The following is a 26,987-nucleotide window of genomic DNA, read 5'->3' as shown; positions in this document are numbered from 1 at the left end:
TGATATTTTCATCTCTACCATGAACCTGGTGTCCATCAACAGAAGAATGGAGAAAGAAGATGTGGTGTAGCCGGGCGTGGTGGCGCACGCTTGTAATCCCAGCATTCGGGAGGCTGAGACCGGAGGATCGCGGTTCGCGGACAGCCTCAGCTACTTAGTGAGGCCGTCTGCAACTCAGTGAGACCCGGTTTCAAAATAAAGAATAAAAGCCGGGCGTGGTGGCGCACGCTTGTAATCCCCGCGCTTGGGAGGCAGAGACGGGAGGATCGCACGGGTTCGAAGCCAGCCGCGCTGGCTTAAGAGACCCTGTTTCCAAAACTAAAAAAAAAAAAAAAATAGGTCTGGGAGTGTAGCCCGGATATAGAAGGGCTTCCAGGAACCCCAGTACTACCAATAATAATAATAATAATAATAATAATAATAATAATAAAGAATAACAAATAGGGCAGGGGCTGTAGCTTGGAGGTCAAATGCCCCTGGGTTCCACCCCCAAACCCGCAAAAAAAAAAAATGTGGTGTATACATACAATGGAATGTTACTCAGCCATAAAGAAGAGCGAAATTGTGTCATTTGCAGGAAAATGGATGGGGCTAGAGACTGTTATGCTGAGTGAGATTGGCCAGTCTCAGAGAGTCAAGGGTCAAAGGTTGTATGTTTTCTCCTGGAAACTAGAAATAAACTGAGATATAAAAGGTACAAAAGAGACTTCAGATAAATGAGAGTCGAATAGTATCTCTAGTATCACTAGACCTGGAGAGGTTTTTTGTTTGTTTGTTTGTTTGTTGCAGTGCTGTGGATTGAACCCAGGGGCATTTTACCTCTGAGCTACACCCCCAGCCCTATGTTTTTATTTTTTATTTTTGAAGCAGGGTCCCCTCCTGTCTCAGCCTCTCAAGTACTGGCATTACAAGCATGTGCCACCATGCCCGGCTGACCTGGAGATTTTGTGACATGTTTTAAGGGTAAGAATTACTTTGCCTGTAATCCCAGTATTTGGGAGATGGAGACAGGATTGCAGGTTTGAGGCCAGCCTCACAATTTAGACCTTGTTTCAAAAAAAATTAAAAACTTGATGTGATGGCACGTGCCTGTTATCCAAGAATTTGGGAGACTGAGACAAGAAGATGCCAAATTTAAGACCAGTGTCAGTGATGTAGTGAGACTTTCAGCATCCTTGCCAAACCCTGTTTCCAAAAAAATAAAAACAAAGTCAGGTGTGGTGGCTTATGCTTGTAATCCCAGTACTTGGGAGACTGAGACAGGAGGATTGCAGATTTGAGACCAGCCTCAGCAACTTAGTGAGACCTTATTTCAAAATAAAATTAAAATAGGGCTGGAAGTGTATCTCAGAGGTAGAATGGACCAGTTCGATCCTCATTAGCATACACACACACACACACACACACACACACACACACACACACTAAAAATATAAAGAAGCCGGATGTGGTGGTGCACACTTGTAAAACCAGCATTTGGGAGGCTGAGACCAGGAGGATCGGGTTCGCGGCCCGCCTCAGCTACTTAGTGAGGCCATTTGCAATTCAGTAAGACCCTGTTTCAAAAATAAAGAATAAAAAATAAAGCTGGGGGTGTAGCTCTGAGGTAGAATGCCCCTGAATTCCGTCCCCAGTACTGCAATAAATAAACAAACAAACAAAGAAGCATGCCTTTAAAAAATAAAAAATAAAAATATACAAAATTACATGGAATGTTATTCTTTGCTTTTGCTTAAGTGCCTTATGGGCTTCTGCTGCTACAGATACCCTTTTTTAGGTTTTCATTTATAGAATAATGTACTTTTCTATGTACGACCTCAAGTATCTCTTCTTTCTACTTTATAATAAGTAAACTGTTGTGTCCTCATGGAACAAATATCTGTACATCAGGGTAACCTTATGTATCTTGCACCATAAACCATTATTACCATAAATACACAATTTGGGTTCCTTTCTCAGAAGTGGAATATAATTCTCATCTTGTATTCCCTTTATATGTAGGGATGTTTTTCACTTGATATGTTTGTCTTCTCGTGGCATATCTGCCATGTAGACTGGCTTTGTGGCGAACTGTTTAAAAATGCTACCTTATAATGAGTACATTCTGTCAGAAGATGTAGAGTGTGTTACTGCGACATCTAGTTTCTGATTGTAGAAGACAGTAACATTTAAAGGATTATTCTTGCCTACAACAAACGTTTTTATTCACTACTTTGAATAAAATTTGAATGCCTACTATGTTTGAAAGCTATCTCAACATTTGAGGTCAGGCATGGCGACACACAAGTGTAATCCCAATGCTTGGGATGCTGAAACAGGAGGATCACAGGTTCATGGTCAGCCTCGGCCACTTAGTGAGACCCTCATCAATCTAGTGAGACCCTGTTTCCAAATAAAAACTAAATAAACGGGCTGTGAGTGTAACTCAGATGTAGAATGCTCCTGGGTTCAATTCCTAGTACCGCACAAAAAATAAATAAATAAAAACTAAATACTTGAAGTCATATTCCAAATGAGGAGTCACTGTTGAGTTCTTACAGATATGATGGCACATGCCTGTAATCCTAGTACTTATGAGGTGGAGACAAGAGGATCACAGGTTCGAGGCCAACCTCAGCGAGTTACCAAGACCCTTAGCACCTTAGTGAGATCTTGTTTCAAAATGAAAAGGGCTGAAATGTAGCTCAAAGGTAGAATGCCACTGGGTTCAATTTCCCAGTACTGCAAAAAAGTTGATACACGTATAATAGGTTTGTCTGTACAGATAGAATTATATTTCATCTATTGCTTGGTCTTAACGCTTTTTTCAACAAATTTTTTTTCATAGCTGCATCATTTTTGTGGTGCGTCTGGGGATTGAACCCAAGGGGATTCTACTTCCGAGCCACACCCCCCCCCAGTCCTATTTTTTATTCTTTATTTTGAAACAAGGTCTCACTGAGTTGCAAGGGGCCTTGCTAAGTAGCTGAGGCTGTCCGCGAACCGTGATCCTCCGGTCTCAGCCTCCCGGATGCTGGGATTACAAATGTGCGCCACCACGCCCGGCTTGCATCATTTTTAAATTGTTTTTATTTTTATATTTTGGTACTGGGGATTGAACCTAGGAGGTATTCTACCTCTGAGACCCACCCCAGCCCTTTTTATTATTTATTTTATTTTATTTTGTGTGTGTGGCACTGGGGATTGAACCCAGGGGCATTCTACCTCTGAGCTACATCCTCGGCTTGATTTTATTTCTTATTTGGAAACAGGCTTTCACTAAGTTGCTGAGGGCCTTGCTAAGTTGTCGAGGCTGAGTTTGAACCTGCAATTCTCCTGTCTCAGCCTTCCAAGTACTGGGATTATAAGTGTGCACCACCACACCGGCTTCCTTTTTTTGTTTATATTTGCCTGCACATGTTAGCCTTTTTTTGTTTATATTTGCCTGCACATGTTAGGCAAGTGCTCTCCCAGTAAGCTATACCCTCGTCTCTTTGTTTAAAGTTTGAGACAAGGTCTCCCTAAGTTACCCAGGCTGGCCTTGAACTTGTGATCATCCTACCTTAGCCTCTTGAGTAGTTGGGACTGCAGGCCTGTGCCACTGTGCCCCAGCTATTTCTGGCTTCTTTTACTTGGCATAGTGTTTCGAAGGTTCATCTGACTCATAGCATAGAGGAACCTCATTTTTCTCTGTGGCTAAATCATATTCCGTTGCGTGGCTTAATACCACGCTCGTTTACTCATTCGTCAGCCCATTGACATTTGTGAGATTTCCACTTTTGGACTATGAATGACAGTGCTATGAACATCCGGGTACAAGTTTTTACATGGATTATATATTTCTCTTGGATATATTCTAGAAACGGAATTGCTGGTTGCTATGATGACTCTGTTGAACTTTCTGAGAAATCATGTTTGCCAGGGCTGCCGCACTATTTTGCATTTCCAGCAGCCATGTATGAAAGTTGCGATTTCTCCATACCTTCTCTGTCCTTGGTATTGTCAATATTTTTGGCTTTAGCTATCCTAATGGGTGTGAAGCAGTATCTCCTTGAGGTTTTATTGTGTGTGTGTGTGTGTGTGTGTGTGTGTGTGTGTGTGTGGTACTGGGGGTGGAACCCAGGGGCTTTTCCAGACCTTTTTTATACTTTATTTGGAAACAGGGTGTCACTAAGTTGCTGAGAGCCTCACTCAGTAGCTGAGGTTGGCTTTGAACCTGTGCGACCCTCCTGTCTCAGCCTCCCAAGCGCTGGGATTACCAGCGTGTGCCACCACGCCCGGCTTCTTGGGGATTTTGGTTTGCATTTCTCTAATGAGTAATGATGTTGAACATCTTTTTTTCATGTGCTTCATGGGGATTTGCATATATTTTTTGTGTGGTACTGAGGATGGAACCCAGGGGCATTGTACCTCCAAGCTACACCCCCAGCCCTAGATTTTTTTTTTAGTCTTTTATTTTCGAAACAGGTCTTACTGAGTTGCAAAGAGCCTCGCTGAGTAGCTGAGGCTGTCCGTGAACTGAGATCCTCTGGTCTCCACCTCCCGAATGCTGGGATTACAAGCGTGCGCCACCACGCCCGGATGCATGTCTTTTTTGAAGAAACATCTATTGTTGGGCATGGTGGTGCACTCCTACAATCCCAGCTTTTGGGATACTGAGACAGGAGGATCTCAGGTTTGAGTCCAGCCTCAGCAATTTAGTGAGGCCCTCAACAATTTAGTGACACCCTGTTTCAAAATAAAAAATAAATTAGGGCTGGGGATGCAGCCTGAAGGGTATGCCTATGCTTTCAGTACCCAGTACTATAAAAATAATATGAAGAAACATCTAAGTCTTTTGTCCATTTTTAAATTGTGTTATCTTTATAGTTGTAAGAGTTCTTTTTTTGAGGGGGTACTGGAGATTGAACTCAGGGGCATTCTACCTCTGAGCTACCCTCCCAGCCCTATTTTATTTTATCTTGAAACAGAATCTCACCCTGTTTTATTTTTATTTTGAAATAGGGTCTCACTAGGTTTATGAGAGTCTCATTTCTTGCCAAGACAGTTCTCCAACCTGCCATTCTCCTGTCTCAGCCTCCCAAGTATTGGGATTACAGTGTAATTACTATTACAGTACAAGTATTGCAGTGTAAGTAGTAGTAGGAGGAGGAGGAGGGGGAGGAGGAGGAGGAGGAGGGGTGTAGCTGGGATTGAACCCAGGTGTATTCTACCTGCAAGCTAAAGCCTCAGCCCTATTTTATTTTTATTTTTTGAAACAGGGTCTCTCTAGATTGATGAGAGTCTCACTACTTTCTGAGGTTGTCCTCAAACCTGTGATCCTCTTGTCTCAGTCTCCCAAGTATTGGAATTATAGGCACGTGCTGCCATGCCCAGCTTAGTGTTCCATTTATAAATGCACGTGTTGTATTTATTTATTTATTTATTTATTTATTTATTTATTTATTTTGGTGGTACTGGGGGTGGAACCCAGAGGCTTTCTACCTCCGGGCTATACTCCCAGACCTTTTTTGTATTTTATTTAGAAACAGGGTCTCTCTAAGTTGCTGAGAGCCTCACTAAGTAGCTGAGGCTGGCTTCGAACCCGTGAGATCCTCCTGTCTCAGCCTTCCAAGCGCGGGGATTACAAGCGTGCGCCACCACGCCCGGCTACATGTTGTATTTAAAATCACACTACAAGAATTATATTTTTGCCAGGCGTGGTGGTACATGTTGTAATCTCAGCACTTGAGAAGCTGAGACAGGAAGATTGCAGTTTGTGGACAGCCTCAGCTACTTAATGAGGCCCTTTGCAGTTCAGTGAGACTTTGTTTCAAAATAAATAGAATAAAAAATAGGGCTGGGGGGTGTAGCGTGGAGGTAGAATGCCCCTGGGTTCCATCCCCAGTACCACAAAAAAAGAATTATATTTTTGTGTGTGGCACTGGGGATTAAACCTAAAGGTACTCTACCTTTAAGCTATACCCCCAGCCCTTTTAAAATTTTTATTTGTACATTTATTTATTTATGGTGGTACTAGGGATTGAACTCAGGGGCATTCCACCCTGGAGCTACACTCCCATCCCTGTTTTTGTTGTTGTTGTTGTTTTTGTTGTTGTTGTTGTTGTTGTTGTTGTTTGGAACAGGGTCTAAATTCCTAGGCTGGCTTTGAACTTGCGATCCTCTTGTCTTAGCCTCCCAAGTACTGGGATTATAGGTGTGGTCCACCACAGTCAGCAAGGATTCTTAATAAAGTATAATCAGAGTCTTGGCGATTCTGAGAAATATTTTTGCTTATTTCATGTGAATTATTTAGTGTGCCTATCGTCCCAAATGTTAAAAGTTGGCAGTCTTTTAAAAATTTTAATTGCTGGCCTTCTCTCATTTCATGAGTGGTTAAAGTGGAGATCCATTCCTAACTGCTTGTTCTTAATGCGATTAGTGGCTATAACATGGAACGAAAAGTGGGCCTGCCTTGGTAACTCATTTTCCACTTCTTGGGGTATGAGTACTCTGTTACCATGGATATGTGCCATTTAAATATGCTGAAAGGTTCTAAATGATCTCTTTTTTTGGTAGAACTTCAATGATGAGCATTAAATTATCCAAGAGGATAATTAGAAATTTATGCTAGGATTAATATAGAGTAAAAATCACTAACCCTAGTTAAAGACTTCATCTTCCCTCTATTGTGAACTGCATTTGTTTAAATCTCTTTAACATGAGATATTTCAGTTACTACCAAAGTGATTGGTAGATTTTCTGGAAAAGGGAAATACAAACTTCTTGACAAAAGGCAAGATTTTAACCTTAGAGTCGTGCAGAATCCTAGCCTTGGAAGTAGCGAGCGACAGAGCATTTTGGTTTGCTGATAGTTTTCTTTGCTTTCAGTCCTTTCATTATTAAAGAAATAGTTGAGTATTAGGACTTTAGAAATTATCCCCATTGTTGAGCAGAAAGCTTAAAAGATTCAAACTGGCACACTCGGAACCTAGAGGTGGAATGTGAAATGGCACATCGGCTGTTACAGAAATGAGCTTACTCATAAGATTCTGCTTAATTCTCCTTCTGTGTCACAATTACTGATTTTAATATGAATATACCAGATATTATGAAAAATATCAGGTGGCACTCATTAAGCAGCTTTATCCTGAAGTACATTATTGTTACTGGGCAGAACAGTTAGCACACTGGGCAAGAGGCAGTGTGCCTGCTGCACAAGGACCTGGAGTCAACTTGGCAGAAGAGGTTTTATTTAAAGCCAGTTCCAAAGGAGGAGAGAGCAAACTTTCTTGTTTTAAGTCTCCATCTTTGTAGAACTCAAGGGCAAGGGAAGGTTTTATAAGAGAATTGTTAAATGAGCAAAAGAAATGCACATATATTTATATATATTTATATTTATATATATATATTTATATATATTTACTTGGGTGTGGTTTCTGAGGATTGAACCCAGAGCAGATTCTGCCTCTGAGCTATACCCAAGCCCCTTTTTCTGTTTTGTTTTGTTTGGTTTGGTTTGGTGGTACTGGGGTTCCTGGAAACCCTTCTATCTCCGGGCTACACTCTCAGACACCTATTTTTTATATTTTTATTTGGAAACAGGGTCTCTTAAGCCAGGGAGGCTGGCTTCAAACCTGCGCGATCCTCCTGTCTCCGCCTCCCAAGCACCCCTTTTTCTGTTTTGAAACAGAGTCTAGCTAAGTTGCTGAGGCTGTCCGCAAGCCTGCAATCTTCCTGTCTCAGTCTCCCAAATACTGGGATTCCAGGTGTGTGCTACCATGGCCAGCAGAGACACTCACTTAGATTTAGAAAGCCCGAGAACTGGTCAGTTTCAACTTCCTTGGATCCTGAGGCCCCGGGGGAGGCAGCTCTTCAGCCCTTATTCACACCCTGAGAAAATGCGGAAAAACAAGTTGCCAGGATGTTGTCAAATCTAGATGGGTTTTGTCAATTTTAGGAGGAGCCTGCTTTAATTCTCTCCTGTCATTAGCGGCTAGGTCATCAACAATAGAACAGGTTTGTGTCTCTCTGCCATGTTAGAACTTGTTGAGTAACAATAAATACCCTACTTCGCCACTCTCATCATGGTTCACTTGGTGTCATGACCAAGGCGATTGCAAGTTCGTTCTCTGTGTCTGTCTGTCTGTCTGTCTCTCTCTCTCTCTCTCTCTCTCTCGGCACTGGGGATTGAACCCGGGAACACTCTATCTCTGAGCTACACACCTCTTGGTAGGTTGATGAGAGTATTAGTAGTTGCTGAGACTGTCCTTGAACCTGTGCTCGTCCTGTCTCAGCTTCCCAAGTACTAGGATTCTAGGTGTGCACCACCATTCCTGGCTGCAAGTTCTTTTATTGCAATATTTTTTTGTGTGTATGTGGTACTGGGTATTGAACCTGACGGCACTCTACTTTCAATCTACAGCCCAGCCCTAGCCATTTTTATTTTTGTTTTTGAAACAGTCTCGCTAGGTTCCTGCAAGGTTTGCTAAATTTCTGAGGCTGGTCTTGAATCTGTGATCCTCCTATCTTGGCCTCCCAAATACTGGAATTGGAATTACAGGCATGTGTCACTACATCTGGTTTTTATTCCTCTGTGTGTGTGTGTGTGTGTGTGTGTGTGTGTGTGTGTGTGTGTGTTACTGGGGATTGAACCCAGGGGCGTTCTTACCCCCAGCCAGCCCTATTTTATTATTTATTTTGAAACAGGGTCTCCCTAAGTTTCAGAGGGCCTCGCTAATTTGCTGAGACTGGTCTTGAACTTGCGATCCTTCTGTCTCAGCCTCCTGAGTACTGGGATTACAGGCATATGCCACCATGCCTGGTTTACTCCAGTCTTAATTTCTAATACACATAACACTCAAATCACACAGCATACTTTACAGAATGACCTGTGTAATCTATGAGGGTAACAGAAAGGCTAAGAAAGTGTTAAAGCCATGCAGCAGTTCAGGAAGGCTTGAAAAGGTAGAGAGCAGATATCAGCTGTTAGAGTTTGGATTTAAAATATTTCTTAGCCAAGTGTGGTGGCAACATGCTGGAGACAAGGGGCTTGTAGATTCAAAACAGCCACAGCAGTGTGTCGACAGTGATCTAGTGAGACCCTGTTTCAAAACAAAAAGGGCCGGGGTTGTAGCTCAGAGGTAGAATGCCCCTGAGTTCAACCCCCAGTACCACCAAAAACTTAATAATCATAAATAAAGAAAATGTCCCTCAGACTTTATGTCATAGACCATGAAGCTGGAAGCTGGGGAAGGCCGGGTACAGCTTCCTGTTTCTGTATCCCCTCCGGGTTCCACCTCTGATTGGTAGAATTCTGACTCTGCTGGAGAAAAATTTGTGTGCATTTGGTTCTTCACAAAATTAATCTGGAGTTGTGTAATTTCTGTCTGCTTTTGCAAGGCTGCATGGGTCTTAATGATTTGCCATGGGGTCAACTCCTGTACCCCAAAATGGAAAATTTGGGACCCCTGTCAGGTGATAATGTATACGTGTGTTGTTGTGGATGTTATGTTTCCTCCCTTTGGGAATAGCCACATGCCAAAGGTATGTGTTCTTATGGCTAAAAATAAGGATACACACACACACGCGCGCGCACACACACACACACACATATATGATGAAAGTTTCTTGCTTGTGTAGGTTGTATTGTTAGTGTTGTGGTCATACTATTATTTGTGTGTGTTTGTTTTTGTGTGTGTGTTACTGAGGATTGACTCCAGGGCCAGTATATCTCCCAGCTATGCCCTCGGCCTTTTTTTGTTTGTTTTGTTTCGTTTTGGAACAGGGTCTTGCTAGTTTGCTGAGAGTCATGTTTAGTTGCTGAGTCCTGAAATCTCCCTGCCTCTGCCTCCCAAGTACTAGGATTACAGGCATGCACCACCATGCCTGAGTCATACTGGTGGGATGCCCACATCTGGTCTGTACAACCAGCAGTGCCCTTCCATTGTGGAAGATGAGTCATCTGACTCGGCAAAGTGGTCTTTGCTGGAGGAAGTGTCCAATAGGGGGAGATGTAAGCTGCTCCTTGAGAGTAGATGCGATGGATTGGGATAGATGGAGAAGGTGCTGGTGGTGATGACAGGGTGAAGAGATTGATGTCTGGATGGATCTCGGTGACGGATCTGTTAAGATATCACATCCCAGTGATAGTGTGTATCATACGAAGGTTCTAGTTAGTGAATTTCTTACAGGGATGTGCATCTGTGGTGCTAGTTATGGAGGCTCTCTGACCAGGCAGGACTCCACTTTTCTTTGTTGGCTCTGCTCTCGGGATGAATTCCAAGTCCATTCCTATTCCAGTCAGCATTCTCACAGCCATAATCTAAAGACCTGATCACGTAACTTAGAGCAAAAAAAGATTTATTTTCTTAACTGTTTTGGATTCGGTCCGTGTAAGGTCAGGGACCGTGGATCTCAGGGCATGGCGACAGGAAGTTGAGAGAGAGAACACATGGACCGTGCTCCTGACATCATGGAGACAGTAAGCGATTGAGAAAGAGAGAGAGAGAGAGAGAGAGAGAGAGAGAGAGAGAGAGAGAGAGAGAGAGAGAGAGGCGGGCATGCACGCACAGACGGAGGAGGAACCAAATATAATCCCCAAGACCACACCCCCAGGGACTCACCTCCAGCCATACCCTACTGGCCTACCGGGTACCACTCAGGTAAATCCATTACAATGGCATTATCCACTGCTAGGATTACATCCCTCAAGACTCAATTATATCAACCCTGAATATTAATAAATGAGCTTGAGGGAACATTTTATATCTAACTATAACAATCTCCATCACCATCCTGTATATCTCCTCTGTGCGGGACCCTGGTTGACTCTTTTAAGTCAGCATCCCTGCTTTGGCTTTTGACCAATTTGGATACCTGCCAACTCTTCGGGACTTAGCGCCTTCAAACGGAGCAAAGGTATCATATATCTGATGACAATAGGCCTCTTAACCAGTCAGAGGCACTGTATCTCTTGATGCCTCATGAGTTATCCAAATGTATTTTCTATAAAATGTGTATTTATTTGATGCATGTGAAAATTTAGTTATCTAAAAGCCTACCGGAACCAAATGTTGTCATGTTGGCTCCTTAGTCCATAATGGCTTCATGCCATAATCTTGTACCTTCATGATTTTTCTATTCTCACTTGTACAGTAGTGTCTCATAAGTACTGTAACTTGGGATGGTATGAACATAATCCTTTAATATTTGTAGCACCTTTTGTTCTGTTCCCCATGTGAAATCTGTGACTTTATTTTTATTTTATATATAAATGTATGTATATGTATATGTGTGTGTATATATATATGTCTTTTTTGTGTATGGTACTGAGGATTGAACCGAGGGGCATTCTGCCTTTGAACACACCCCCAGCTCTATTTTATTTTGAAATAGGGCCTCGCTAAATCGCTGAGGGCCTCGCTGTTGCTGTAATCAAACCTGTGATCCTTCTGTCTCAGCTTCCCAAGTACTGGGATTACAGGCATATACTACCATGCCCCACTGATATATAGGTCTTAATATAATGTTTAGATAGAGTATGTGTTGTCTCTAGTAGCCAAATGGTCCTATCAGCCTTTGTGTTTCTTGTTTACATGTGGGTGTCCCTATTGCCATAATTTTGTCTGTATAATTTTGCCATAATTTTAATTAACATAAAATTGCTATAATTTTGTCTTCCTTATCTCTCTGCCATCTAATGACCATGTAACTCCTAAAAGCTTACAAAGAGGATCAGGTTCTGTTGTTTTTTCCTCTCATTTATAAAGGTCCACTTTCTGTCTATTAATTATTTCTTTTCCACTCCTAATTTTCCCTTATTACCTGTCATTATATCATCTATGTAAGATATGATCACTGAGTCATAATTTGCTTTTTTATTTTGGGAGGAAAATATTTAATAAGCTATTACTGGACTATTTAAATAGACTTGCGAATTACACCCATAATATCAGTACTTGGGAGGGTGAGATAGGATTTCAAGTTGAATGCCAGCCTCTGATTTTGAAGCAGACAGAGCCTGCTTCAAAATTTAAAATAAGAGCTGGGCATGGTGGTGCACGCTTGTAATCCCAGCACTTGGGAGGCGGAGACTGGAGGATCAGGCTTCCCAGACAGCCTCAGCTACTTTTCGAGGTCCTTTGCAACTCAGTGAAACCCAGTTTCAAAACTAAAAATACTAAAAAAAAAAAAATAGGGCTGGAAGTATAGCTCGGAGGCACAATGTCCCTAGGTTCCATTTCCAGTCCTGCAAAAAAAAATTTAATTAATTAATTAATTAAAATAAAAAGGGCTGGGGGTGTGCTGCTCAATGGTAGAGGACTTCTGGGTTCCACACTCAGTATCACTAAATAAATAGACTTGTGGGGGTTTTACAAATTAATATTTGCCTTCCCATGTAAAACTTGCATATTCTTAGCTTTATCTATCTTATAGGGATTGCAAAGAACTTATCTGAAGTGTCAATTTTCCACACACGATCTTCCATTCTATTGTGTTATTTTATGGAAAACTTATCCTATAGCTGGTAAAGTTCCTGAGAGTTTGGGAGATAACTCTGTTCGGGTTTCTATAATCTATTGTTAATTTGTATGACTCATTTAGGTCTTAGACCTAGCTGTATTGGGGTATTAAGGATATTAAATATGCCAGATACCATGATTTTTTTCTAAAGTAATTATATTTTTTTTCTCTGTAATTTTTTTATGGTACTGGGGTTTGAACCCAGGGGAATTCTACCTCTTGCCACGCATCAAACCCTATTTTATTTTGAAACAGGATCTCATTAAGTTGCTGAGGCAGGCTATGAACCTGTGATCCTCCTGTTTCAGTCTCACAAGTACTGGGATTCCAGGTGTGTGCCTCTGTATCTGGCTCTGTGAGTTCTTTATATCCAGTTTCTTTAAGGGATATTTCTTTGTAAATGCCGTCACTACAGATCCGGGTCGTGTGATAGGTGTAATCTGAACCTTGGCAAAACTGCACCTTAGCCGGGCGTAGTGGCGCACGCTTGTAATCCCAGCATTCGGGAGGCTGAGACCTGGAGGATCGCGGTTCGCGGACAGCCTCAGTTACTTAGTGAGGCCCTCTGCAACTCAGTGAGACCCGGTTTCAAAATAAAGAATAAAAAATAGGGCAGGCGGTGTAGCCCGGAGGTCAAATGCCCCTGGGTTCCATCCCCAGACCCGCAAAAAAAAAAAAAAAAAAAAAAAAAAAAAAAAAAAAAAACTGCACCTTGATAATTCTTAGGTTTTATTGGCCAGTTGTTTTTTATATATATTACAACTATCACACCCATGTGCCAGATGTTTTCCATCTCAGGGACGCAACGCACAGTTACTTCTGCCTTGCTCTCCTGGCATAAAATGTTTGCCTTGCCTGCACTGGCTTCGGTAGTCTTGCCGCTCAGCCCTTTTACTTTCGTGGAGTTATTCCAGTTGGATACTTTATTAAGATTGTTTGTGATTTTGTGTCTATTAAAGAAAATATTCATTTCTCTATGTCCCTGAATTTCCATTACCAGTTGTATGTATGCTCTGTCATCCCCATGTCTAACAAAGATTTTTTTTTTCCTGTACTGGAAATGGAGCCACACCCCTAGCCCTATTTATTTAGTTTATTTATTTATTTATTTATTTATTTATTTATTTATTTATTTATTTATTTTTGGTGGTACTGGGGTTCCTGGAAGCCCTTCTATCTCCGGGCTACACTCCCAGACCTATTTTTATACTTTTATCTGGAAACAGGGTCTCTTAAGCCAGAGAGGCTGGCTTCGATCCTCCCGTCTTCGCCTCCCAAGTGCGGGGATTACAAGCGTGCGCCACCACGCCCGGCTAGTCTTTTTATTTTTGAAACAGGGTCTCACTGAGTTGCAAAGGGCCTTGCTAAGTAGCTGAGGCTGTCCTCGAACTGCGATCCTCTGGTCTCAGCCTTCCAAATGCTGAGATTACAAGTGTGCGCCACCACACCCAGCTTCTAACCTGGTAAGATATTTCCTACCTGGTGTCCTTGTGGTGTTTTGAAAAGAATGTCTGTGTGCCTTGCATTACATTATTTCCTTCATTGTTGTTTAAGAGGGAATAAATTGCTTCTATGGAAGTTGTTTCTATTTGGGAGGTGTATTGTCCACTTTTCAAACTTTTTTTTTTGTGGGTCTGGGGATGGAACCCAGGGACATTCTACCTCCAGAGCTATACTCCCAGCCCTATTTTTTATTCTTTATTTTGAAACAGGGTTTCACTAAGTTGCAGAGGGCCTCACTAAGTAGCTGAGGTTGTCAGCGAACCGCGATCCTCCTATCTCAGCCTCCCGAATGCTGAGATTATAGGCATGTGCCACCACGCCCAGCTTCAAATTTATTTTTTAAATTATTTTATTACTATATTATAATTATATATCATGAGGTTGCATGTGAGAAAGACATACATGCACACAGCTCTTTGTATATTTCTCTCCACATCCCATCCTGATTCACCCCCTTCTTCCCCACACATGTCAGTGAAACTGGTTGTAATACTTGCACGTAGTGTCATAGTATTAGAATCGTTTCCATCCTCACTCCTCCTCCTTCTGCTCCCTAACTCCCCTCATTCCATTCCACTGTTCTACAGGTCTCTACATTATTTGAAGACTCTTATATTTTCAAGTTTTTTTAGGTTTCACATACAAGAGAAATCATACAACCGTTGACTTTATGTCTGAGAAGAATTCCACCATGTGTCTACATCAGATCTTATTTTTTTTTCAGGTGTGTGGCTGGAACCCAGGGACATTCGACCTCCGAGCTGCACCCCCTGCCCTATTTTTTATTCTTTATTTTGAAACAGGGTCTCACTAAGTTGCGGAGGGCAGTCTGCGAACTGTGATCCTCTCGTCTCAGCCTCCTAAATGCTGGGATAACAAGTGTGTGCCACCACGCCTGGCTTATATTACATCTTCTTTATCTGTTCATAAAGATACACACCTGGGTTAACACATACCTGGGTCGGTACCATAATTTGGCTACTGTGAATTGTGCTCCTATAAACGTGGATGTACATGAATAGATCAAGGAGTGGCAGAGCTGGCTCATATGGTGGTTCTGTTCCAATTTTTTTAGAAGAACCTACAAACTGATATTCCATAGTGGGTTTTACTAATTTATAAGCCCACCAGTCGTCTGGGTATGGTGGCATACCCTATGGTAATCCCATATTTGAGAGGATAAGACAGAAAAATCACAGGTTTGAGGACAGCATTAGCAATTTAGTGAGGCCCTGTTTCAAAAGAAAAAACAAGTCAGGAGCTGGGTGTGGTGGCACACACTTGTAATCCCAGCGCTTGGGAGCCTGGCAGGAGGATCACACAGGTTCGAGGCCAGCCTCAGGTACTTAGTGAGGCTTTTGGCAACTTACTAAGACCCTGTTTTCAAAAGGTATTTAGAAAATAGGTCTGGGAGTATAGCCCAAGGGTAGAAAACCCCCTGGGTTCCACCCCAGTACCACCAAAGGAAAAAAAAAAAAAAAGGCAGGAGCTGGGCATGGTGGCGCACGCTTGTAATCCCAGCATTTGGGAGGCCAAGACAGGTGGATCGCGGTTCAAGGACAGCTTCTGCTACTACTTACTGAGGCCCTTTTCAACTCAGTGAGACCCTGTTTCCAAATAAAGAATAAAAAATAGACCTGGGGGTGTAGCTCGGAGGTAGAATGCTCCTAGATCCATCCCCAATACCGTAATAAATAAGTAAATAAATAAATAAATAAGCAAGCCAGGCATGGTGGCACACACCTGTAATCCCAGTACTTGGGAGGCTGAGACAGGAGGGTCACAGGTTTGATTCCAGCGTCAACAACCTGGTGAGATTCTGTTTCAAAATAAAAAATAAAATGGGACTGGGGATGTAGTTGGAAGGTAGAATGCCTCTGGGTTCAGCTTTCAGTGCCAAAAATAAATAAGTTAATTAGATAGAGCTGGGGAAGTCGAGCATGGTGGCGCATGCTTGTGATCCCAGCATTTGAGATGCTGAGACAGGAGGAGCATGGTTCTCAGCTACTTAGGCCCTCTGCAACTCAGTGAGATCCTGTCTCAAAATTAAGAATAAAAAATTGGGCTAGGGTGCAGCTCGGAGGTAGAATGCTCCTGAGTTCCACCCCCAGCACCACAATAAATAAATAAATAAATAAATAAATAAATAAATAAATAAATAAAAGCCAGGCATGATGGCGCATGCTTGTAATCCCAGCATTCGGGAGGCTGAGACCGGAGGTTCACAGTTCGTGGTCAGCCTCAGCTACTTAGTGAGGCCCTCCGCAACTTAGTGAGACCCTGTTTCAAAATAAAGAATAAAAAATAGGGCAGGGGGTGTAACTCAGAGGTCAAATGCCCCTGGGTTCCATCTCCAGACTTGCAAAAATTTTTTTATAAATAATATAATATAACATAATATAATATAATGCACCAGGGCTGGAAGCGGAGCTCTGGGGTAGAACATCCCTAGGTTAAATACCTAGCATGGTGGGGACCAAAACTTCTCCCAAGAGTGTAAAAGAATTCATATTCCCCACATTCTTGCCAGCATTTGCTATTGTTTATATTTTCAATGATTGCCATTCTAACCCTAGTTAGGTGAAATCTCAGTATAGTTTTGTATTTCCCTGATTGCTAGTGATGTTGGTCATCGTAGCAACTAAGGGTTAAACCCAGGGGCAATTCACTTCTGAGCTATATCCCCAGCCCTATCTTATTTTTTGTTTGAAACAAGATCTTACTAGGTTGCTTGTTGAGGCTGGTCTTGAACCTTCGATCCTCCTGGCTCAGCCTCCAAGTACTGAGATTATAGGTATGTGCCACCATGCCCAGCTAGCTCTGTTGCCCATTTTTAACTAGGTTAGTGTCACAGTAAAATTTTTTTAGTTATTTATATACTCTACAAATGAAAATATATTGTATTCTTTTCAGAAGTGTCTATTTAACTCTATTATGATTGAGGTGTGTGTGTGTGTGTGTGTGTGTGTGTGTGTGTGTGTGTGTGTGTTGGAGTCCATTATATATTCTAGATATCAGTCCTGTATCAGGAATAGCTGGCAAAGATTTTCTCCCATTGGGTTGACTCTCTTGTTGGATTCTCAATTGTTTCCTTTGCTGTACAGAAGCTTTTTAATTTGATCCATCCCATTTATTGCTTCTCAGTTTTCATTCCAGAGCTTTGGGTTTTTTATAAGAAAGTCTCTAGCAGTACCTTATATGTAGGATAGCTTTTCCTCTGGCTTTTCCTTGTAATTGCAAACTTTCTAGTTTAATCTCAAAGTAATACTGGCTTCACAGAATAAGTTTGGGAGTACTCCCTCTCTTTCTAGTTCATTTATTAATTTTAGGAGCACTGGGCTCGGTTCTTTGAAGGTCTCGTAGAATTCAGCTGGAAATCCTTGGGTCCTGGGATTTTTCTTGTTGGAGGTTTTGTTTTTTATTGCTGCTTCCATCTCATTTCTCATTATTGGTCTGTTTAGGTTTTCGGTATCCTCTTGCTTTAATTTAGGTAGGTTTATGTGTCAAGAAGTTCTTCAATTTTCTTACTACCTTTTGCAGCTTATCGGAATGTAAGTTTTTTTTGTGGTGCTGGAGATTGAACCCAGGGGCATTCTTCCATTAAGTTACACCCACAGCCTGATTTTTAATCTTTATTTTGGGGAAACGGGGTCTCACTAAGTTGCAGAGGGCCTCACTAAGTAGCTAAGGCTGGCCGCGAACCCAGATTCCCCTGTCTCAACCTCCCAAGTACTGGAATTACGAGTGTGCACCACCATGCCTGGCTTGGAATAAAAATGTTTAAAATAGTTCCTAATGAGCTGGACGTGGTGGTGCACGCTTGTATTCCCAGTATTTGGGAGGCAGGGACAGGAGGATCGTGGTTTGAGGCCAGCCTTAGCTACTTAGTGAGGCCCTTTGCACCTCAGTGAGACCCTGTTTCAAAATAAAGAATAAAAAATAGGTCTGGGGTATAGCTTGGAGGCAGAATGCCCCTGGGTTCCATCCCCAGTACTACAAAAAACAAAAATAAAATAGTTCCTAATGATTGGATTTCTACAGAGTCTATGGTGAAATGTCCCTTTTCATCTCTCACTTTGTTAATTTTTGGTTCATTCCCCTCTTTCTTTTGATTAGGTTGGCTAAGGGCTTGTTAATTTTGTTTATCTTCTCAATAAACGACCATTTTTGTTTGATTGATCCTTTGGGGTTTTTTTTTTTTTTACTCTATTTCATTCATTTCTCTAATTTTAATCATTTCTTGCCTGGGGTTATTTTGCTCTTGCTTTACTAGGGCCTTGAGATATATCATTAGTGTTTTGTTTTGTTTTTTCTTGGTGGTACTGGGGTTCCTGGAAGCCCTTCTACCTCCGGGCTACACTCCCAGACCTATTTTATATTTTGGAAACAGGGTCTCCTAAGCCAGCGCGCGCGGCTGGCTTCGAACCTGCGCGATCCTCCTGTCTCCGCCTCCCAAGCGCGGGGATTACAAGCGTGCGCCATCACGCCCGGCTCATTTTTTTTTAAATTTGGGATCTTTCTGGGTTTTTATTATTTATTTATTTATTTATTTTTGCGGGTCTGGGGATGGAACCCAGGGGCATTCGACCTCTGAGCTATACCCCCTGCCCTATTTTTTATTCTTTTTTGGGGGGTGGTACTGGGGGTGGAACCCAGAGGCTTTCTACCTCCAGGCTGTCTTCTCAGACCTATTTTATGTTTTTATTTGGCAACAGGGTCTCACTACAGTGCTGAGAGCCTCACTAAGTAGCTGAGGCTGGCTTCACCTGTGCGATCCTCCTGTCTCAGCCTCCCAAGCACGGAGATTAGAAGCGTGCGCCACCACGCCCGGCTATTCTTTATTTTAAAATGGGGTCTCACTGAGTTGCAAAGGGCCTCACTAAGTAGCTGAGGCTGTCTGCAAACCGCCATCCTCTGGTCTCAGCCTACCAAATGTTGAGTGAGATTACAAGCATGCACCACCACGCCGGGCTTGTTTACTGTTTTTTTTTTTAAATACAGCTCTCAGCTGGCGTGATCTGCACATCTGTGATCCCAGAACTTGAGAGGCTGAGACAGGAGGATCGAAGTTTTGCGGCTAGCCTCAGCTTCTTAGTGAGACCCTATTTCAAAATTAAAAAATAAAAAATAAGGGCTGGGGGTGTTGCGAAGAGGTAAAATGCCCTTGGACTCAATCCTAAGTACCAAAAAAAAAAAAAAAAAGTAAATAAAGTGTGAGTACTTAGAGCTATAAATTTTCCTCTTCATCATGTACAAGAAATTTTGGTAAGTTGTGTTTCAATTTTCATTTGATTCTAGAAATTTCTAAATTTCTTTCGTAATTTCTTCTATGATCTACTTTCATTTGGAATTACATTTTTCCATCTCCATGTATTGATGTAGTTCCTTTGTGTCTTCGTGCTGTTGATTTCTAATTTCAGCCCTTTAGGATATGAGAAGATACAAAGTATTATATCCATTTTTTGAATGTATGAATACTTGTTTTGGCTTAGAATGTGGTCTATTTTGGAAAACGTTCCATGTGCAGCTGAGTGAATGAATTCAGCTGTTGAGTGAAATATTCTCTAAATTTCTCTTAGATCTAGTTTATTTATAGCATTCTTTAGCTCTGAAGAGTTTTATCTACTTTCTGAATGATCTCTCTAGTGTTGATAATGTTGTGTTGAGGTCTTCCATTATAGTTGTATTGGAGTGGATTTGAATCTTAATGTCAAGTAGTGTTTGTTTTATGTACGTACGTGTACCAATATTTAGGGCATGGATGTTATCATTATGTCTTTGTTTTTGGACCGGCCCCTTTATCAATAAGAAGTGACCCTCTGATTGTTTCCTTCATCAGTAAGATTTGGCTTAAAGTCTTTTTTGTCAGATATGAGGGTAGCAACTCCTGCTTGCTTTTGATTTCCATATGCCAAGAATATTTTTTTCATCCTTTTACCTTTAGCCTATGCACATCTTTGCCTGTAAGATGAGTTTTCCTGAAGACAACATAGAATTAAATTTTAAATTTTAATCTACTTTGCCAGACTATTTTAATTGGGGAGTATAAACCATATACATTTAGAGAGGTTTTCATTTTTTTTCTGAAATTTTGAATTTTATCTTCGGTTAGATTCAGGATAAGTTCTCTTCTAATTATTCTACTTGCTTTATTTTTGTTTTGTTTTCTGTACTGGAGATTGAACCAACAGGCATCTACATCCAAACTACAACCGCAGCCCAATTTTTTAGTCTTTATTTTGAAACAGGAACTCACCAAGTTGCGAAGGGACTCACTAAATAGCTGAGGCTGGCCACAAACCTGCGATTCTCCTATCTCAGCCTCCAAAATACTGGGATTACAAGCATGCACCACCATGCCTGGCTCTTTAATGGTGGCACTTCCACCATTTCCATCTATGCCACTAGAGCCGAGTTGGTTGTAGCTGGTGGTGGTGTTCTGTTATCCTGACTCCATTGCCCACTCTAGGCAGTTTTCCTCAGAGGATGTGCCCCATTTCTGGCATCTCTTCATTTTGGGGATTCCCACCGCAATTTTGGCTCACCTTCACAGCTTCACAAATTGCACCCTTTGGGCCTGTTTTCAGGGATTCCTACCCTGCCAGTTATTACCTGGCCTTCCTTTGAAATCTAGGGGGAAGCCTCTATAACTCAACTTCAGGAAAGCCAGTATTACCTGAGTACCAATACAGGCCACCAGGATGAAGAGCTTCGTCCTCTTCAACCAGGGATGCCAGAGTAGAATAGGATGGAGTTGTTTTGTTTTTTGTTTTGTTTTGTTTTTGCTTGTTTGTTTGATTTTTGTCATTGTCCTAGAGAGTTAGCCCAGGAAGAGGAGCAAGGTTCTACATCTGAGACATACCTCTAGGCCTATTTTATTTTTAATTTTGAAGCAGAGTCTAAGAGCCAGGTGTGGTGCTGCACGCTTGAAATCCCAGTACTTGGGAGGCTGGGGTAGGAGTATAACAGGTTCACGGCCAGCCTCAGCTACTTAGTGAGGCCCTCTGCAACTCAGTGAGACCCTGTTTCAAAATAAAGAATAAAAAATAGGGCTGGGGGTGTAGCTCGGAGGTTGAATGCCCCTGGGTTCAACCCCCAGCAACACACACACACAACAAAAAAAATAAGGCACTGGATGTTTTCCCTCTGTCTTTGATAGGAATAGCATGCTTTTATTTTTATTAAGGTTATAGGAACTGCAAAACCACAAGACGTTATGATGTTGTATATGAGAAAAAAAATTCCATCCCTTGACTTTTGGAAGAACAGTTTAAAGTTCTTTTTGTGTTGTTTTTTGTTGTTGATGTTTTTTGTTTGACTGCTCGAATGTATGTAAACTTACCATTGACGACCCCTGGCTTAGCTTTACTTTCTCCAGGCTACGTGGATAGCATCAATTACCCTATCATAGACAATGCCCAATGGCCCTCAACATTGTAGGGACAAAATGCATTTCAGATACCTAAGCCCCCACAGAGGAAGACAGTACCACCTGTAAGGAATCGCTAAACAGTACCTTCACACATACAAACTGAGGTACTTAGCTCATACTGTTAAATTGGTGCAACAAGTACTGATAACCAGGCATAGTGGTACATGCCTATAATTTAAGTAATTGGGAGGCTGAGACTGTAAGATCACAGGTTCGAGGCCAGCCTCAGCAACTTAGCGAGGCCCTCTGCAACTTGGCAAGACCCTGTTTCCAAATAAAAAATAAAATAGGCTTGGGGGTGTAGCTAGGAGGAAGATTGCCCCTGGGTTCAATTCCCAGTGCCACAAAATAAATAAATAAACAAATAAATAAATAAATAGATTAGTGTAAAGACTGGACTGGATCGTTGCAGATCCTCAAAGAGAGAATGTTTGAGTCTTCATTCCAACAGAAGTTTCCGTGGTTTCCTAAAACATACTGAACTGTGTCACTTTAGAAATACATTCAAGCCGGGCGTGGTGGCGCACACGTGTAATCCCAGCATTTGGGAGGCCGAGACAGGAGGATCGTGGTTCGTGGACAGCCTCAGCTACTTAGTGAGACCCCCCACAACTTAGTGAGACCCTGTTTCAAAATAAAGAATAAAAAAAGGGCAGGGGGTGTAGCTCAGAGGTCTAATGCCCCTGGGTTCCATCCCCAGACCCGCCCCAAAAAAAAAAAAATTCATCAAGTCAATATGTAACCAGGCTAGTGCCTGCAAGTCACAGACTCCACCAGTTTCTGCCAAACCATGGACAGTGCCATAGGCTGCCTCACATTCAACGTGTTGAGTTTATTTTGGTTACTGGCATGATGCCTAAATCTGTTCCAACGTATTTGGCCAAATCATCAGTAAACCAAGCAGATTTTTTTAAATTTTAATTTATTTTATTTTATTTTATTTTCTACCTCCGGGCTATACTCCCAGACCTATTTTTTATACCTTTTTATTTGGAAACAGGGTCTCTTAAGCCAGCTGAGACTGGCTTCAAACCTGCGCGATCCTCCTGTCTCTGCCTCCCAAGCGCGGGGATTACAAGCGTGCGCCACCACGCCCGGCAGTTTTGTTTTGTTTTTTAATGTCAGGTTAGCTAGATGTGCCAGTGCATCCCTGTAATCCCGGTACTTGAGAGGCTGAGACAGGAGGATCACAGGTTTGAGGCCAGCCTCAGCAGGCAATCTATGTATGAATGCATACATGTATATATATTTGTTTTTACTGGGGATTGAACTCAGGGGCATTTTACCTCCAGGCTAAATCACCAGCCCTATTTTATTTTTTAATTCTGAAACAAGGTCTTGCTAGGTTGCTGAAAGCCTTGCTAAGTTGCTGAGGCTAGCTTCCAACCTGCAATCCTCCTATCTCAGCCTCCCAAGTACTGGGATTAGAAGTGTGTGCCACCATGCCCAAACTACCCTCGTCAATTTAGTGAGACTCTGTTTCAAAATAAAAATAAAAAGGGCTGGGGATGTATCTTGGAAGTACAGTGCCCTGTGTTTAAAAAAAAAAAAAAGGTATAAGGTTGTCATATCCCTTTTTCCACTTTATAGGCGATTCTTTTTTTTTTTTTTTTTTTTTTCCCAGCACTAGGGATGGAACCCAGGGGAATTCTACCTCAGAGCTATACCCCCAGCCCTTTTTTAATTCTTTATTTTGAAACAAGTTCTCACTAAGTTGCATAGGGCCTCACTAAGTAGCTGAGGCTGGCCATGAACCTCCATCCTCCTGTCTGAGTCTCCCAAATGCCATTAAGTCTTTAGGTATCTTCGTGGATGGGGGGGGCGGGGTTGAATCCAGGGACATTCTACTTCTACGTTAGAGTCCCAGCTCTTTTTATTTTCATTTTATTTATGTATGTATTTATTTTTGCAGTACTGGGGATGGAGTGGTATTCTACTTCTGACCTACTCGCCCAGCCCTCTTTTTAATTCTTTATTTTGAAACAGGTTCTCACGGATTTGCCAAGGGCCTCCGTAAGTAGCTGAGGCTACCCGCGAACCGCAATCCTCCTGTCTCAGCCTCCCAAATGCTGGGATTACAAGTGTGCACCACCACACCTGGCTCAGCCCATTTTATTTATTTATTTATTTATTTATTTATTTATTTATTTATTGGTGCTGGAGATGGAACCCAGAGGCTTTCTACCTCTGGGCTATACTCCCAGACCTATTTTCTATTTTATTTGGAAACAGGGTCTCACTAAGTTGCTGAGAGCCTCACTCAGTAGCTGAGGCTGGCTTCGGACCTGTGTGATCCTCCTGTCTGGGATTACTAGCGTGCGCTACCACGCCTGGCTTCCAGCCCTTTTTATTTTAAAATAACATATTGCTAAGTGACTGAGGGTCTCACTAAATTGCTGCGTCTGGCCTTGAACATGTGATCCTCCTGTCTTAGCCTCCCAAGTACTGGGATTACAGGCATATGCCAATGTTGCCTCTTTAGGCATCTTTATTCATAGAGAAATTCCCAAAGTAGAAAGGAGAATATCCTACAAGAATAAAAAGGAGCAGGATTTCTGTTCTTTGGCACATTCGGGAATGTAGCTTTAGCAGATTCTTTGTTTTTTTTTTTTTGTTTGTTTGTTTTTTAGAATCTTGTACAGTGGCCATAAATCGTTTAGTAGCTTCCAAGAATGGGATTTTTTCCATTTTGTGATTATCATGTGAATCCTAAACCTGCAAAACCCAAAGAGATCCTTATGTTGTATATGAGCAGTTTTTCCGTCCATCACCTGTCTGAATGGCTTGGAAAAACAGTTTAAAGTCTTTCTCCTTTCTCACTGGGCGTGGTGACGCATTCTTGTAATCCTAGTACTTGGGATGCTGTGACAGGAGGATCACAGGTTCGAGGACAGCCTCAGTAATTTAGTGAGGCTCTCATCAACCTAGTGATACCCTCTTTCTAAATAAGAAATAAAATTGGTCTGGGGGTGTATCTCGGAGATAGAATGCCTCTGGGTTCAATTCCCATTACCACAAAAAGATAAATAAAAATAAATTATTTCTCATAATTATTCATAAGAACAGAATGGTCTGTTGGTGGGTAAGGCTTCTATCTTTGAGGACCAGCCAAGGTCCAGTCTAATATAATTTAATTTAGTATCTAATTTAGTATCTGGTTTTAAGAGCTAGGTGCCTCAGTTAGGATGCACAAAAAAATAAGTGCTTGGCAATTCCTAACAGGTGCAGCAGGTAACACTGTCGTCCTGATGGTGGCGTAGTTACCTAAAATGTATTCTTTCCCCTTGCAGTGTTAACAAGACCGACTTTCCTTCCAACAAAGGAAAGCTGGACGCGTTGCCTTTGTCTATAACAGGGCTCTTAATGCCATCCGCAGAGCCTGGAAAAAGCAAAGCTAAGCCAAGGTTGTCAGAGACAAGTTAGTATTCCTCTGAGCAAACTCGTCCTCCCAAGCCAAACACATTGGGTTCCAGAGCCAAGAGGGTTTTGATTGTTCACTCTAGTGGGAAGTCCCGTGGTTTCCTTCAAGAATCCTGGCCTGTGCTCTTTAGCGATCCATTCAGACATGTCGGTGAGTAGCCATATTAATGCCAGCGGGTCATGCTGCGCTAGTTTCCTCCAAACCTTAGAAACAGTGCCACCCGTTCCCGGGATCTGGGCGCTGCTGAACGCAGCAGCCGAGCGCTGGTGCGGTGTCTCCGCCCGTGGCCTTCTCCTGTGGAAGCGAGTCATGCCACTGGCCCGAGTGGTCTCTGTTGGAGGTAGTGTCATTTATCTTCTGTTTTTGTGCACAATTCTTTCTGTAAGTTATTTTCCTTACTAAGGTCATTTGTGATCCTGGGTCTATTAAGAAAATGTGGATTTGTCTCTGCTCCTGCCTTTTCGGTTGCCAATTTTGTATAAGGAATCTCTGTGTACCTCTTGTTGCATTCTTTTGTGTGTTCCTTTGTTGGTTTCTTACAAGGGAAAAAGTTCGGAAGTTGTTTCTGAGTTTCTTTTTTGGGGGGATATCTTCCTGCAATGGTCCAGTTTTACCTAAGTCTCGTGTGTGATCTGTTTGTGCTGATATGTAATTCTGTGAGCTCATCCGCGGCAGTGTACCATGTTGTCCGTTGGTTGTGGAACCTAATTTCTCTTAGTTGTATTTTGCCTGTTGCATGTTTTAGTGTTGAATGTGGAAAAAATGTAGTTTGTGGGGAGCTTTGTTCTGAACATAATTTTGTATGGATATTATTATATAAGTTAATTAGCTAAATAATTAATTAATGTGTGATGCTAGAGATTGAACCAGGGACATTCTACCTCTGAGCTATACCCCCAGCCTTATTTCATTTTTTATTTGGAAATGGTCTAAGTTGCTAAGGCTAACCGCAAACTTGAGATCCTCCTGTCTCAGCCTCCCAAATACTGAGATAACAGGCCTGCACCACCATGCTCGGCTCTGAACATCATTTTATGCGACCCATATAATTCTGATGACAGTTTGAATGTCTGTAATATGCCATGCATGCTCTGACAGCCTGCTAATGCATTTATGAATGAGAATTGTATTTATTTACTTTATTTGCGGGTCTGGGGATGGAACCCAGGGGCATTCTACCTCCAAGCTACACCCCCTGCCCTATTTTAATTCTTTATTTTTTGAACCAGGGTCTCACTGAGTTGCAGAGGGCCTCACTCAGTAGCTGAGGCTGTCCGCAAACCACGATCCTCCGTTCTCAGCCTCCCAAATGCTGGGATTATAAACGCGCGCCACCACGCCCGGCTTGAATGAGAATTTGAGATGTTCCAGTGCGCCTCTTACTAAAACTTTCTTTGAATCATTTGTTGCTGGTACCTCAAATGATGTTGCATATGCACTTGTCTGATTATATGTCATTGCCAAATTGCTATTTTCCTTGTGTTTCCAGTTTTTTGATTTAGATCTGTCCATTTTAAATTATCTTCCTTTTTTTTTTTTTTTTTTTTTTTGGTGGTACTGGGGTTCCTTCTACCTCCGGGTTACACTCCCAGACCTAATTTATACTTTTTATTTGGAGACAGTGTCTCCTAAGCCAGCTCGGCTGGCTTCGAACCTGCGCGATCCTCCTGTCTCCGCCTCCCAAGCGTAGGGATTACAAGCGTGCGCCACCACGCCCGGCTAAAAAACAAGTCTGTTTTTAACCATTGGGTGGATCTTGAAATTTATTTATTTATTTATTTATTTATTTATTTATTTATTTATTTTTGGTGGTACTGGAGTTCCTGGAAGCCCTTCTACCTCCGGGCTACACTCCCAGACCTATTTTTACATTTTTATTTGGAGACAGTGTCTCCTAAGCCAGCGCGCTCGCGCGGCTGGCTTCGAACCAGCGCCATCCTCCTGGCTCCGCCTCCCAAGCGCGGGGATTACAAGCGTGCGCCACCGCGCCCGGCTAAATTATCTTCCAATTTTGTGGAGTCCCAGTAAGGGTTTGTTTTTCTTCAGCTTACTGCTATTCAGTACCAGAATGACAGGACTTTGTTTGGGTTAGAGTTAGTCGTGATTCTTAGTAACTCATGGTTTATATTTGGAGTTTCTGCTTAGGAG

General features: G+C 42.1%; 1 protein-coding gene across 1 annotated transcript in view; it reads left to right on the top strand.

Moving 5' to 3' along the window:
• FAM199X (family with sequence similarity 199, X-linked) overlaps window positions 1-26,987 on the top strand; it is a gene marked incomplete at both ends in the record, with an annotated part of 57,125 nt that overhangs the window by 13,721 nt on the left and 16,417 nt on the right. The gene's annotated exons all lie outside the window — the stretch shown is intronic.

The sequence above is a fragment of the Muscardinus avellanarius genome (genome assembly GCF_963383645.1).
Source record: "Muscardinus avellanarius genome assembly, chromosome: X".
NCBI classification, from domain to species: Eukaryota; Metazoa; Chordata; class Mammalia; order Rodentia; family Gliridae; genus Muscardinus; species Muscardinus avellanarius.
The sequence above is the reverse complement of the archived record's forward strand: the minus strand, read 5'-3'. Positions and strand labels throughout refer to the sequence as shown.